The sequence below is a fragment of the Bison bison genome, unplaced genomic scaffold (genome assembly GCF_000754665.1).
Source record: "Bison bison bison isolate TAMUID 2011002044 unplaced genomic scaffold, Bison_UMD1.0 scf7180017864456, whole genome shotgun sequence".
Lineage (NCBI taxonomy): Eukaryota > Metazoa > Chordata > Mammalia > Artiodactyla > Bovidae > Bison > Bison bison.
The window spans coordinates 19,503,435-19,518,390 of NW_011495018.1; the positions used below are offsets into that span (position 1 = coordinate 19,503,435).

Genomic DNA, 14,956 nt, shown 5'->3' on the forward strand with positions numbered 1-14,956 from the left:
AAAGCTGAAACTCCAGTACTTTGGCCACCTCATGGAAAGAGTTGACTCATTGGAAAAGACTCTGATGCTGGGAGGGATTGGGGGCAAGAGGAGAAGGGGACGACAGAGGATGAGATGGCTGGATGGCATCATGGACTCAATGGACTTGAGTCTCAATGAACTCCGGGAGTTGGTGATGGACAGGGAGGCCTGGCATGCTATGATTCATGGGGTCACAAAGAGTCAGACATGACTGAACGACTGAACTGAACTGAACTGATCTGATGCCTGACCAGTAATGCTGAAGAAGCTGAAGTTGAAGGGTTCTATGAAGACCTACAATACCTTCTAGGACTAACATCAAAAAAAGATATCCTTTTCATTATAGGGGACTGGAATGCAAAAGTTGGAAGGCAAGAGATACCTGAAGGAACAGGCAAATTTGGCCTTGGAGTACAGAATGAAGCAGGGCAAAGGCTAATAGAATTTTTCCAAGAGAACACACTGGTCATAGCAAACACCCTCTTCCAACAGCACAAGAAAAGACTCTACATCTGGACATCACCAGATGGTCAACAGCAAAATCAGATTGATTATATTCTTTGCAGCCAAAGATGGAGAAGCTCTATATAGTCAGCAAAAACAAGACTGGGAGCTGACTGTGACTCAGATCATGAACTCCTTACTGCCAAAGTATAAACTGAAGTTGTTCAGTCGTGTCCCACTCTTTGCAACCCCATGGACTGTAGCCTATCAGGCTTTTCCATCCATGGGATTTTCCAGGCAAGAGTACCACAGTGGGTTGCCATTTCCTTCTCCAGGGGATTTTCCCAACCCAGGGATTGAATCTAAATGTCTTGCATTGCAGGCACACGCTTTACCTCTGAACCACCAGGGAAGCCCCCTTATTGCCAAATTCAGACTTAAACTGAAGAAAGTAGGGAAAAGCACTAGACCATTTATGTATGACCTAAGTCAAATCCCTTATGATTATGCAGTGCAAGTGTGAAATAGATTCAGAGGATTAGATTTGATAGAGTGCCTGAAGAACAATGGATGGAGGTTCGTGACATTGTACAGGAAGCAGGGATCAAAACCATCCCCAAGAAAAAGAAATGCAAAAAGGCAAAATGGTTGTCTGAGGAGGTCTTACAAATACCTTTGAGAAGAAGTGAAAGGCAAAGGAGAAAAGGAATGATATACCCATTTAAATGCAAAGTTCCAAAGAATACCAAGGAGAGATAAGACAGTCTTCCTCAGTGATCAATGCAAAGAAATAGAGGAAAACAACAGAATGAGAAAGACTAGAGATCTCTTCAAGAAAATTAGAGATACCAAGGGAACATTTCAGGCAATCAGATCAGATCAGTCGCTCAGTCATGTCTGACTCTTTGTGACCCCATGAATCGGCAGCACGCCTGGCCTCCCTGTCCATCACCAACTCCCGGAGATCACTGAGACTCACGTCCATTGAGTCCGTGATGCCATCCAGCCATCTCATCCTCTGTCGTCCCCTTCTGCTCTTGCCCCCAATCCCTCCCAGCATCAGTGTCTTTTCCAATGAGTCAACTCTTCGCATGAGGTGGCCAAAGTACTGGAGTTTCAGCTTTAGCATCATTCCTTCCAAAGAAATGGGCACAATAAAGGACAGAAATGATATGGACCTAACAGAAGAAGAAAATATTAAGAAGAGGTGGCAAGAATACACAGAAGAACTATACAAACAAGGTCTTCATGACCCAGATAACCACAATAGTGTGATCACTCACCTAGAGCCAGACATCCTGTAATGTGAAGTCAAGTGAGCCTTAGGAAGCATCACTACAATCAAAGCTAGTGGAGGTCATGGAATTCCAGTTGAGCTATTTCAAATCGTAAAAGATGATCCTGTGAAAGTGCTGCACTCAATATGCCAGCAAATTTGGAAAACTCAGTAGTGGTCACAGGACTGGAAAAGGTCAGTTTTTTAATTCCAACCCCCAAAATGGCAATGTCAAAGAATGTTCAACCTACTGCCCAATTGCACTCATCTCACACGCTAGCAAAGCAATGTTCAAAATTCTCCAAGTCAGGCTTCAACAGTACGTGAACTGTGAACTTCCACATGTTCAAGCTAGATTTAGAAAAGACAGAGGAACCAGAGATCAAATTGCCAAAATCCATTGCATCATCAAAAAAACAAGAGAGTTCCAGAAAAACATCTACTTTTGCTTTATTGACTATGCCAAAGCCTTTGACTATGTAGACCACAACAAACTCTGGAAAATTCTTAAAAAGAAGGGAATGCCAGACCACCTGACCCGCCTCCTGAGGAATCTGTATGCAGGTCAGGAAGCAATAATTAGAACTGGATATGGAACAATAGACTGGTGCCAAATTGGGGAAGGAGTACATCAAGGCTGAATATTGTCACCTGGCTTATTTAACTTATGTGCAGAGTACATCATGAGAAACGCTGGACTGGATGAAGCACAAGCTGGAATCAAGATTGCCAGGAGAAATATCAATAACCTCTGATATGCAGATTACACCACCCTTATGGCAGAAAGTGAAGAGAAACTGAAGAGCCTCTTGATGAAAGTGAAAGAGGAGAGTGAAAAAGTTGGCTTAAAACTCAGCATTCAGAAAACTAAGATCATGGCATCTGGTCCCATCACTTTGTGGCAAATAGATGGAGAAACAATGGAAACAGTGACAGATTTTATTGCTTTAGGCTCCAAAATTACTGCAGATGGTGACTGCAACCATGAAATTAAAATGCTTGCTCCTTGGAAGAAAAGTTATGACCAACCTAGAAGGCATATTAAAAAGCAGAGACATTACTTTTCCAACAAAGGTCCATCTAATCAAAGCTATGGTTTCTCCAGTAGTCATGTATGGATGTGAGAGTTGGACTACAAAGAAAGCTGAGTGCTGAAGAATTGATGCTTTTGAACTGTGGTGTTGGAGAAGACTCTTGAGAGTCCCTTGGAAAGCAAGGAGATCCAACCAGTCCATCCTAAAGGAAATCAGTCCTGAATATTCATTGGAAGGACTGATGCTGAAGCTGAAACTTTGGCCACCTGACATGAAGAATTGACTCTTTTGAAAAGACCCTGATGCTAGGAAAGATGGAAGGTGGGGTGAGAAGAGGATGATAGAGGATGAGGTGGTTGGATGGTATCACCGACTCAATGGATGTGAGTTTGAGTGAACTCTAGGAATTGGTGATGGACAGGGAGGCCTGGGGTGCTGCAGTCCACGGGATATCAAAGAGTCAGACATGACTCAGCAACTGAACTCAACTGACTGAACTGAACTACAGAGGAAGGGAGACAAGTGAATAAGTAAACTTGTACTGTAAGTAAACTTATAATAGCGTATTAGTTAGATATTCCTGTGTAACAAATTGCCTCAAATTCAGTACCTCAAAAACCAAGTTATATTATCTCACAGCTTCTGATATTCAGGAGTCTTTTGGGTAGTTCTTGCTTAGAGTCACTCATGAGGTTGTAGTCAAGTTGTCTTGAAGGTTGATCTGAAGATGTGTCTAGCTTTGGGGGATCTGCTTTCAAGTTCACTCATGTGGCATTATCAGGAGGCTATTTTTCTCACCATGTGGATCTCTTTGGAGAGCAACTCACCCCTGGAAGCCAGCTTCCCCCAAAGAAACAGTGGTCAAGATGGAAGCCATAGAGTCCTTTACAATTTAATCTTGGAAGTGGCATATCTTTGCCTCTGCCATGTTCTGTTGTTCTTAACCCTGACTGGGGCTTCCCCAGTGGCTCAGTGGTAAAGAATCTACCTGCAATGCAGAAGATGCAGGAGACTGGGGTTTAATCCCTGGGTCAGGAAGATTCCCTGGGGAAGGAAATGGCAACCCACTCCAGAACTCTTGCCTGGAAAATCCTATGGACGGAGGAGCCTGGTCAGCTACAGTCCATAGGGTTGTGAAGAGTTGGACATGGCTAAGCACACATGCATGTAACCCTGATCAAATATGAGAGAGGGCATGGATAACAAGATGCAGAGATCTTCGGGGCTCTCTTGGAGACTGGCTTATAAGTGCGTTGATAAATGCTATGGAGGATACACAGCAGGCTAAAAAGGTCTGGAGGGCAGAGTTTGGAGTGACTATCATTCTTGATACAGATGGTCAGAAGGGCTTTACTTACACAGAGCAGAGACCTGAAGGAACTGAGGGAGTAACTTTGTGAATTCCCTCTCTGGGTCACGTTTTCAGGGAAGACTTCCCTCACCTCCTGCCCCACCATCAGTATCACTCCGAGCCCTACTCTGTGTTCCCAGAGTACCCACATAGACTCTTATTACCCTTTGGTGTCTTCCTTCTTTCTCTTCCACTAGGGGGTGAGTTCTTCAGTGCCATGGACAAGGTTTCATTCATCTTTGAATCCCCCCAAAAAGATCAGTAAATTTGATGAATGAATAAAGTGAATGAATGAGTTTACTTCCTCTGCAGTCCTTTTTTTGAAGTTAGCTTGAACTCCTCTTTAACATTATGGGTTTTTTTTAATTAAACATCACAGATTTTTGTCTAAAAAAATCTCTGGACATGAAATCATATACCCACTTTAAATGTATAAGCCTACTTCTCTGATGCTTTGTCAATTGCACTGCCTACAGACACTGTCAGCTTAAGCACCATATGGAACAAAAATATGCAGCAACTTATTGAATGGGAACATTTTGTGAGAAAAATATTTTTGTTCCCATGCAGCAACATTTCTATTAAATGCCTTCTAAATATGTAAAAAAAAAAAAAAAAAACCACACACAGAAAACAAACCCAGAGTGGCAATAGAATGCCCTAAGGAATCTAGAAAGCGTGCAAACCAGCAATATTATTTTATAATGAGAAACAGATACGGGTGATATTGTTTCTTCACGCCCTCCTTTCTTTTGGCAATCGTTTACTTTCTAAATATATGTCTGATAAATCACATGCTCTGATTCACCCACAGCCCTGGGCCAGAGGCAGCCACTTATACAAAAGGACAGATGGTCACTCACAGAATTCTGTCTCTCATTGTGTTTGAGAACTAAACTGTCACTCTGAACATCAGCAATCTGGCTCCTTAGGACTCTAGGGCGCTAGCCTGGCATCTAGTTTAGGATTGCTACCAAAGTTCAGCCCTGAGAACTAAAAGTACCAAAACCAAGGAAACTGTAACGTTCCTAAGAGTCACTTAGGTATCTTGCTAAATGCAGCTTCTGGTCCAGAAGTTCTGGGGTGGAGCCAAAGATTTCAGCATCTCTAACAAACTCCTGGGTGATTCTTTGGGGCTGTTCCTCCTACGTGCTTTGAATAGTAAGGTACTAACAAGGCTTCAGGCAATGGCACCCCACTCCAGTACTCTTGCCTGGAAAATCCCATGATGGAGGAGCCTGATAGGCTGCAGTCCATGGGGTCGCTAGAGTCAGACACGACTGAGCAACTTCACTTTCACTTTTCACTTTCATGCATTGGAGAAGGAAATGGCAACCCACTCCAGTATTCTTGACTGGAGAATCCCAGGGATGGGGGAGCCTGGTGGGCTGCCGTCTATGGGGTTGCACAGAGTCGGACACGACTGAAGCGACTTAGCAGCAGCAGCAGCAGCTTGCATCTGTAGATGGTTTGAGACTTCTTGTTTTTTTTCTATTCCTTTTTCTACTTTTTTTTAACCATCCTAATGAGTAATCCCTAATAATCAAGAATCAAGTTTACTTTATTAATTTTCAAACCTGTTAAACCATTTATTCTCCACAAGAAAGTCTCTGTTCTTTCAAAAACTCACTTTGAAAAACACGTTCTGCCATACATTTTCATCTGAACAAGAGCCAGGATGCCAAGGATTCTACAATGTAGGTTTTGAATCTAACAAAATCCTTACCTATTACCTCCCCATCAAATGTACTGTCTTCCAAGCATTTCCATATGGAAACCAGCCCAGAAAAATATAGCCATTAAAAGTAAAATTTTAAAGGTTACATTGATTACCTCATATAAAATTTCATATCAACACCTTTCTCCTATAACCTAGCTGCCACTTTAATGTTGCTAGACCCATTGGAGAAGAAAATGGTAACCCACTCCAGTGTTCTTGTCTGGAGAATCCCAGGGATGGGCAAGCCTGGTGGGCTGCCTTCTATGGGGTCACACAGAGTCGGACACAACTGAAGCGACTTAGCAGCAGCAGAAGCAGCAGCAGACCCTATATAATGTAAGGTGGTGCCTGTAAGTACTTGCAACTTAGCCAGTTCAAAGGACAGAAGTGGCCATAACAAAAGCACATAACACCCACACATGTATATAACTAATATTTTTCAAAGTTTTCACATGCCCTTTCTTAAGATCTTCACTATGTCCCTGTGAGGTCAAGGGCTTCCCTGGTGGCTCAGAGAGTAAAGAATCTGCCTGCAATGTGGGAGACCTGGGTTGGATGCCAGGGTTGGGAACATCCCCTGGAGAAGGGAATGGCTACCCACTCCAGTATTCCTGCTTGGAGACCCCATGGACAGAGGAGCCTGGAGGGCTATAGTCCATGGGGTTGCAAAGAGTCAGACACAACTGAGCAGTTATCCCCCCGCCCCTCCACACACACACACACGACTGAATCACCTTGCTATACAGAAGATATTACATAACATTATAAATAAAATATTGCATGCAAAGTCCCTTCAGTCATGTCTGACTCTTTGTGACCCCATGGACTGTAACCCTCCAGGCTCTTCTGTCCATGAGATTGTCCAGGCAAGAATACTTGAGTGGATTGTCATTTCTTCTTCTGGGGGATCTTCCCGACCCAGGGATCAAACCCTCATCTCCTGCGTCTCCTGTGTTCTTTACCTGGATTCTTTACCACTGAGCTACCTGGGAAGTCTGAGGTGATGGTTAGGAGGGAGCGAAAACCAGGCAAGAATTCTCTGCAGCCTGGAGCATGACAGAACCTGCAGGGAAATTCTTATAACTTTCCCAGAGATCATCCTGCCCTGGGAAAGGGCTTGAATGATCTTGCAGAGAAACTGGACCCTTTTCCTGTCCCCCATTAGGAAAGTTGGCGTCATCCAGAGAAGTGAAATCTTTGGGGAAAGGAAGAGTGTCTTTCCCAGCACGCCGATGAGAAGACCATCTCAGAATGTACCTCATGGGAATAGACCACACAGCATTTCCTGAACCGATAGCCTGGGAGCAGACAGGACATCAAAAGCTGGCTTAAGTGGATCCTTGCAACTGGAATCACATCATTTGACTGTGAGACTTCTTTTTCTTCTCGTCAGCATGTCAACCTGAAGAGGGAACATGAAGAAACAGAAATAGGACAAGGAGTTGGGGTCAAATCTGGATTTTAACTCTGTTTTAATCCCTGCTTTGACATTTATAAACTGCATGAATTCAATTTCCTCCTATGTAAAATAAGCCTATGTCAGGATTTGAACAGTCAGTAAATAACATTTTCTCCTCCTCTAAATAAGAATCTGGATAAAATTAAAAAGTAGCCATGAGTCAAACTGAGGCCTAAACATCATCATGGTGGTTTAGTTTGCTAAATTGTGTCCGACTCTTGTGACCCCATGGACTGTGGCCTGCCAGGATCCTCTGTCCATGGGATTCTCCAGGCAAGAATACTGGAGGGGGTTGCCTTTTCCTACTCCAGAGGATCTCCCCTACCCAGGAATTGAAGCCACAATTCCTGCATTGGCAGGTGGATTCTTTTTCACTGAGCCACCTGAGAAGCCCCCATCTCCCTTGTAGGATTGGTGAAGTCACTATACGAGATGAAGTAAATGGAGCCAGAGGGCCAGGAACCATCTGAGGTTATTTTCTTTCCTTCTTTCATCTTTCCCTCCAATCTGCTTTAGAAAATAAGAAAAGATCAAGTTGCACAGAAGCTCCCTGAGACACTTTCCCCAGGGCAACACTGTCTACCTCAGTCTGCTGTTGTCAGGCTAGGATGACCGTGCATCTTGGGCTCCCTGGGCAGGCTGAGGGCCCTGTGTCTTGTCCAGTTTAGCATTTGCTGCAAAAAGAGTTCTAGCTGGACTATACTGACCATCTTTCTAGTAGGAAGTTTTCAAGCAGAGAAACAACAAATACTACTCCCTTTGTTTCCATATCACTGCTCTCACTTGCCTTTTCTCCCCTTCTCGGGCTCCATCATTGGGTTCTTTTCATAAAGGTCAGCATTTCCCAGGTGTGGGTCCTTCCTGTTTCCTTATTTCCTCTGCCTATCCTCTCTGGATGACCCACCCACTCCTTCTTCACCTACACAAACTGTATTTGCATCAGCTTCCAAATCTCTGTCCCCTGCTCTCATGTGCCTGCTCCCATCTCTAACTGCCACACTTTTACCTGGATTCCCTTCAAACATCCCAAAGGTAACTCACTTTCTTGTTCTTCTTTGCTCAAACTGCTTCTCTTCCTCACATCTTCCAGCTCTACTTTTCCCACTCACTGTCCCTAACTGAAGCCTTAAAATTATCCTCAGTAGCCGATTCTTTTTTAGTCCCTGCATTTAATTAAAAGATTGAAGGCAAAAGGAGAAGGGGGCAGCAGAGGATGAGACAGTTAGAAAGCATCATCGACCCAATGGGCGTGGATTTGAGCAAACTCTGGGAGAGGGTAGAGGATAGAGGAGCCTGGAGTGCTGCAGTCCATGGGGTCACAAAGAGTAAGACACAATTTAGCGACTGAACAACGATTTAATTAAAGCTCGATTCTGTCAATATCTCTTACATGAGTCCTCTTCTCTCCAGCCTGGCTATTGCCACCTTAGCTGGATCCTCATCCTTCACCTGCCTCCTTGCAATGGCCCCATAAACAATCTCCTGTCTGAATGTGTCAACCCCTCCAGAAGATTGTCACCTGAATCCACAGTTAAGGGCGCAAAAGTCTATTTCACTCTGTCTCTCTGTCTCCCTCGCCTACCCACCCCCCACCACACCACGTAACTTGCAAGACACTCCTGACTCCCTTCACCCAGTGCCCAGTCCTCTGCACCCAAGCTTACCACAATGACCTTTCATGTCCTTTACTGCCCAGTGGTGCCTCCTGCCATTCATTCACCCTCCAAGACTTAGGACCCAATGGCACTGAACTGATATCACCATTCCCAGAAGAGTCTACTCCCTTTATTCTGCCTAGGCTCCTCCTGCAAGCTCCAATTTGAATCAAGGTGTTAGTCGCTTGAGTCATGTCCGACTCTTTGTGACCCCCTGGACTGTAGCTTGCCAGGCTCTTCTGTCCACAGGATTTCCCAGGCAAGAATACTGGAATGGTTTGCCATTTCCTCCTCCAGGGGATCAAACATCAAATGTCCTGCCTCAATACAACATCTAATCCCTGACTTGTAAGCATTGGTTGTTGTTCAGTCGCTAAGTTGTGTTCAACTCTTTGTGACTCCATTGGCTGCAGCACGCCACGCTTCCCACTCCTTCACTATCTCCTGGAATTTGCTCAAATTCATGTCCACTGAGTCGGTGATGCTAACCAGCCAACTCATCCTCTGCCGCCCCTTTCTCCACTTGCCCTCAATCCTTCCCAGCTTCAGGATAGTCTTCCTTTAAGGGTGATTTCAGATGCCCTTGCTTTGGTGAAGCCTTCCCAGACTTCCTTGCTTCTTAGTTACACCCTTTCTGTGTGCCTTCAATATTTAACTGCTGTAACAGAGTTATACATAATCAAATTGCAGGTAATCTATTGGCATTTATGATTCTCCCATTATAATGGTAGCTTCTTGAGAATAGAGAATCATTTTTTAATCACTTTATTTCCAGCATCTAGATATTGACTCCCTCTTAGGTACAACCATTATGCCATTCGTTGCATGCAGAAATAACTGGAGGGATAAAGACTGATTTATGTTAGTGTGATAAAGCATTCCCATTAACCACAGGTCTGGGGATCAGGAAACACACCCCAAAGCATCAGTGTTGCCTCTACTTAGCCTAGTGAACTAAAACAAGTCCCTTCTCTGAGCTGTGTTTTGCTTCTTCAGGTTGAACAATGGTCAAATGTTAGCCACACAACTCTCCTGCTAGGTGCAGCAGCAACACAAAAAATGTTCAGAATCTTTTCATGTCTGACATTAAGTTGAATATAATGAAATATATCACTGTTACTACCATGAATTAGATTTTCTGGCTAAATATTCAGGTTATGCTTTCAACTCAGGCTTTGTAATAAATAAATGAAAAGATGATACATATGCAGAAAAAGCTTTAAAGAATTAAAAACACAGAACTCCATCTATAGGTTTTCTATTAAACCATGCTCGTGCTCAGTTGCTCAGTTGTGTTCGACTCTTTTCGACCCCATGGTCTATAGCCCACCAGGCTCATCTGTCCAAGGAATTTTCCAGGCTACTGGAGTGGATTGCCATTTCCTACTCCAGGGGATCTTCCTGACAGGGATTGAACCTGTGTCTCCTATGTCTCCTGCATTATCAGGCAGATTCTTTACCACTGTGCCACATTTGAAATCTCATAAACATGACCAATTAGTAGTCGGTAGCATTCTAATTCGGAGAAGGCAATGGCACCCCACTCCAGTACTCTTGCCTGGAAAATCCCATGGATGGAGGAGCCCGATGGGTTACAGTCCATGGGGTCGCTAAGAGTCGGACACGACTGAGCGACTTCACTTTCACTTTCACTTTTCACTTTCATGCATTGGAGAAGGAAATGGCAACCCACTCCAGTGTTCTTGCCTGGAGAATCCCAGGGACAGGGGAGCTTGGTGGGCTGCCGTCTGTGGGGTCGCACAGAGTCAGACACGACTGAAGCGACTTAGCAGCAGCAGCAGCATTCTAATTATATAGCTAGATTTGCATAGTTTTTTTTTCTTTTCATAAATCTTTATTTTGAAATCAGACCCCTCCCAGGAAGTAACTGCAAACCAGATTGTTTTCAAAAGCTCCTCTTAGCATTTTGAAAAAAATAAAGAAAAACTGAGGACAATTTACACTGCTGTGGTACCAGACCTCAATCTATATAAGAATCTCTCCTAAGGGAATAATTCTAAATACAGAAAATTCTTTATGCACTGAGTGTTCCTCACACACAAGGGGAAAAAAATAAAAGTAATCAAAATGTTCAATAAAAAGATAATGGCTAAATGAATTAGAGTGTACTTGTGTGATGGAAAACAATGCAATCTTATATGTTATAAGGATTTGTATAATAGCAGCTTAAGTCTCTGTGTTATAATGTCATGTGGAAAAGTATGGTAAAAAGCCTGTATACAATATAAGCACAAGTATCTAGAAAACAAGCCAAACTGTGTGTGCTCAGTTGTGTTCGACTCTGTGACCCCATGGACTGTAGCCCGCCAGGCTCCTCTGTCTGTAGAATTTCCCAGGCAAGCATACTGGAGTGGGTTGCCATTTCCTACTCCAGAGAAGCACGTCTGTATAGTTTCTGCTTATTTCTATTGTCTCTCCCATTGATGGCTGTGAAAACTGGGGAAGGAAAACCACACTAGTGTCAGAAGTGGGAACCACCACCAAAATTTTTTTTATAATCACAACTTCCTCTGCCAATTTGCCTATGGGGAAGGATTTCAATACTCTCAGATTCTCAATACTGCTTTATTTCTCTGAGCCTTTTTTTTTTAAATAACGTATGTTTGATTACTAAAGTAATTTATGTTCACTTGAAAATCTTCCTAATTTTAAACTTTCTTATCCATGTCTGGTTTGAAGTTAAATTGGAAAATAATTGTTCTTTTAGCAACCAAAACTCTTGGCAGCTTGCCTCCAAACGGAGCTTGGAATTATGTAACTCTCCGTTTAGCAGAAAAACTTTTCTAAAAGGGCCAACTCCTCTTCTAGAACCCATCATTTCAAAGCAGCTTTTAAGCAGATTGTAAATGGATTTTTACCACTGTTAGTGGTATTTCCAGCATATACACTTAAAAGCATGATACAATTTATGGTTTTCTTAATGCCTTGTAATACGGAATGAATCGTAGATAAATAAATGGATTCCTCCCCTCTCCCCAAGAGAGCTGTTAGTAAGTAATTACCAAGTAGAGGTGAGGAAAAAGAGAATAGTAAAACCAAGGCAAGAAGAAAATGTAGACAGGGGCTGGCCATCTTCTCAGGGAGGCAGGCAGAAAGCTGGATGTGTATACCTGACATCACCTGGTATGTAAGGTTGACTTCCTCATCTCTTTCACATGTTCAGGGGCCTCTCTGTGGTCCTCACTGATCTAAATAAATCTCTTCAGAGCCCTAGAATAGACAGAATTTCACACCAAAATCACCAGGCAAAAGAATTACAAACACAGATCCCAAAGTCTCACCCCAAAACTACTGAACAGCAATCTCTGGGGTGGGACTCAAGACCCTGCGTCTTAACAAAGTGCCCTAGTGAGACCTGTACCCTTCATAGGACAGGAATCTGAGATTGAGCTGAACTGAACTGAACTGAACTGAATCTGAGGTCCAAGGCGGGAATCTGATTTGCCTAATGTCATACCACAGGGTGGTAGGAAAGTCCTCTGACCTCCAGATCAGTCCTCCCCTTGAGATAGCCTTTGAAGGACAAGTTTGTGTAACAACAGGCTTCCCAAGTGGTGCTAGTGGTGAAGAACCTGCCTGTTAATGGAGACACGGTTTCGATCCCTGGGTCAGGAAGATCCCCTGGAGGAGGGCATGGCAACCCACTCCAGTATTCTTACCTGGAGAATCCCATGGACAAGGGTTCCTGGCAGGCTACAGTCCATAGGGTCACAAAGAGTCAGACACAGCTGAAGTGACTTAGCATGCACGCACATGTAAGAACAAAGCACTGGATGTGAAAGTCACCTTCACATAGTAGAAACAAATTTGCTACTAATCACTGGACTACCATTATCAAGTCTTCCTTGGTTCATACAGGTGTCTGTCTGAGATTTTTAGAGGGAACTAAATAAGAAAATTTGGAGAAGGCAATGGCAACCCACTCCAGCACTCTTGCCTGGAAAATCCCACGGACGGAGGAGCCTGGTAGGCTGCAGTCCATGGGGTCACAAAGAGTCAGACATGACTGAGCAACTTCACTTTCACTTTCACTTTTCACTTTTCACTTTCATGCATTGGAGAAGGAAATGGCAACCCACTCCAGTGTTCTTGCCTGGAGAATCCCAGGGACGGCGGAGCCTGGTGGGCTGCCGTCTATGGGGTCGCACAGAGTCGAACACGAATGAAGCGACTTAGCAGCAGCAGCAGTAGCAGCTAATCCTCAAACTGCTGCAGTATCAACATTTTCTTGTCATCAAGACAAACTCTCAAAGTATCGGCTGTAGAAGGTATTGGCTCAGGGGTGGAACCTTTCTCAAGGAATTACAGGTCAGTTATTCACATGACTGATTTTCTTCTCTCCAGACACTGACGTCGCCAATGCTGTTCCTAGTTAGAGGAAAAGAACAGTTCCTCTGGTCTCCCTTGGAGAGGTTCTCTGCCCTCACACACTTCCATCAATTACAGCCTGTCCCCTGATCCCATTACCAAGGAAGGGGGTGAAGCCTGGAAAGGGAGGCATGAGATTCCTCACAACGACCTTAGAGAAATAGCCACCCATGTGTGTGGTGGACTCCAGTAAAGTATGACCAGACACCGTGCTTCATTCGTCTCTGTGCCGCTCACACTGTTTGGGAAAGTTCCAGCCACCTCCTAGGTGCTGGGGAAATATTTCTGAATGAATGGAGGAATAAATGAACAATCTCTGTCCCCCAAAGTCCTATAATATTTTCTTTGGTTTAATAGGGGCTTCTCTGAGCCACCCTTTTCACCCAAGATAGGACACACCATATTGTGAGGTTGAAAATTTAATACAAGAGACTCACTGATACACTCAGAAAACCAGCAGTGGAGGCTCAGAGATGAATAGAGTGTTCTGTGGACTCCCAGTGAGCCCTTCCCCTTGCAATACGAAGCATTTACTGGGCTGCAAGTATCCCGGTGTTATGCCATGGCAACACTGGGATTCATTTTATTTCCCCCAACAGATGTTACGCTCCTAGAGGGCAGGAACCATCTTCCATATAGTCATCATCATTATCATCATCTTTATCATGTAAGCTCCCTGAAGACAGCAATTTTTGTTTTGTTCCCTGATGTATTCTAAATACTCAAAACAGCTCCTGGCACATACCAGGGGCTTTTCAATCTTCAGTGAACACTGAATAATAATTATCAACCTGAGAATACTGCCTATTTCTTCCCTTCCAGGCACTAAGTCGAGTACTCTATACTCATTATTTCAACGATATGAGGAACCTGAGACCCTGGACCATACATAGGTGCAGAATGTCCTCAGCTGATGAAGCCACACTTCCTACCCAGGCAATCTGAATCCAGGGACCACATTTACCCAAATCCCGCCCCCCACCCCCCACCCCATGACACTATCCCAGCGACCTCTAATACTTTACATCTCTCACAGTTTCTTGCAGGAGGGGTGGTGAATGTTCATCAAATTAAGGAAAAGATAAGATTCCAAACCAATGGCTCTGGACAGCTGACTCTACCTGAGAGCTCTGATCTTGAAGGAGCCAGGACTCCTACTGTTCAACACCGAACCAGGGTTAATAACAGAAAGAGGATTGACCAAATGAGCATGTCAGTGTTAAACTCTGCTCAGCCAGGCAGTTAACAAGATTTTTATTGACAGGAAAATAAAGACTTCAGAAAGAAATATGGTTCCTTCTGCCTTGTCTTAAAGTGAAAAATGAGTAGGACTGGAAAGAGAACGGATCACTTTCCCTTTTGAAGATGCTCTCTCTAGTTTCTCTCCAATGATTGCAATGCAACCAGGCAAGCAGCAGGACCACTGGTTCAACCACCACCTGGAAGTGAGTGAGAAACTTGATGGATGGGGAAAAGAGGGAGGGAGCTGCAGTTTCCCAGGCACAGAGAGCATCCTGAGCCACTGGTAGACACAACCCTGCATGCCAGGAAGTATGTTGAGAACTTCCCACCTGGAATGCAAACACCAGAGGATATATCTGGTGCCA

At 43.9% G+C, this 14,956-nt stretch overlaps 1 long non-coding RNA gene across 1 annotated transcript in view; it reads right to left on the reverse strand.

The window, feature by feature from the left end:
- Positions 1–14,533, reverse strand: part of LOC105002617 — a 29,131-nt gene extending 14,598 nt beyond the window's left edge. Inside the window, exons 1-2 of the long non-coding RNA XR_826994.1 lie at positions 14,471–14,533; positions 7,104–7,248 (exon numbers count right to left, since the gene is read on the reverse strand). This is a non-coding gene — a long non-coding RNA (uncharacterized LOC105002617). The remainder of the gene's footprint in view (positions 1–7,103; positions 7,249–14,470) is intronic.
- Between the last annotated feature and the right edge of the window lie 423 nt (positions 14,534–14,956).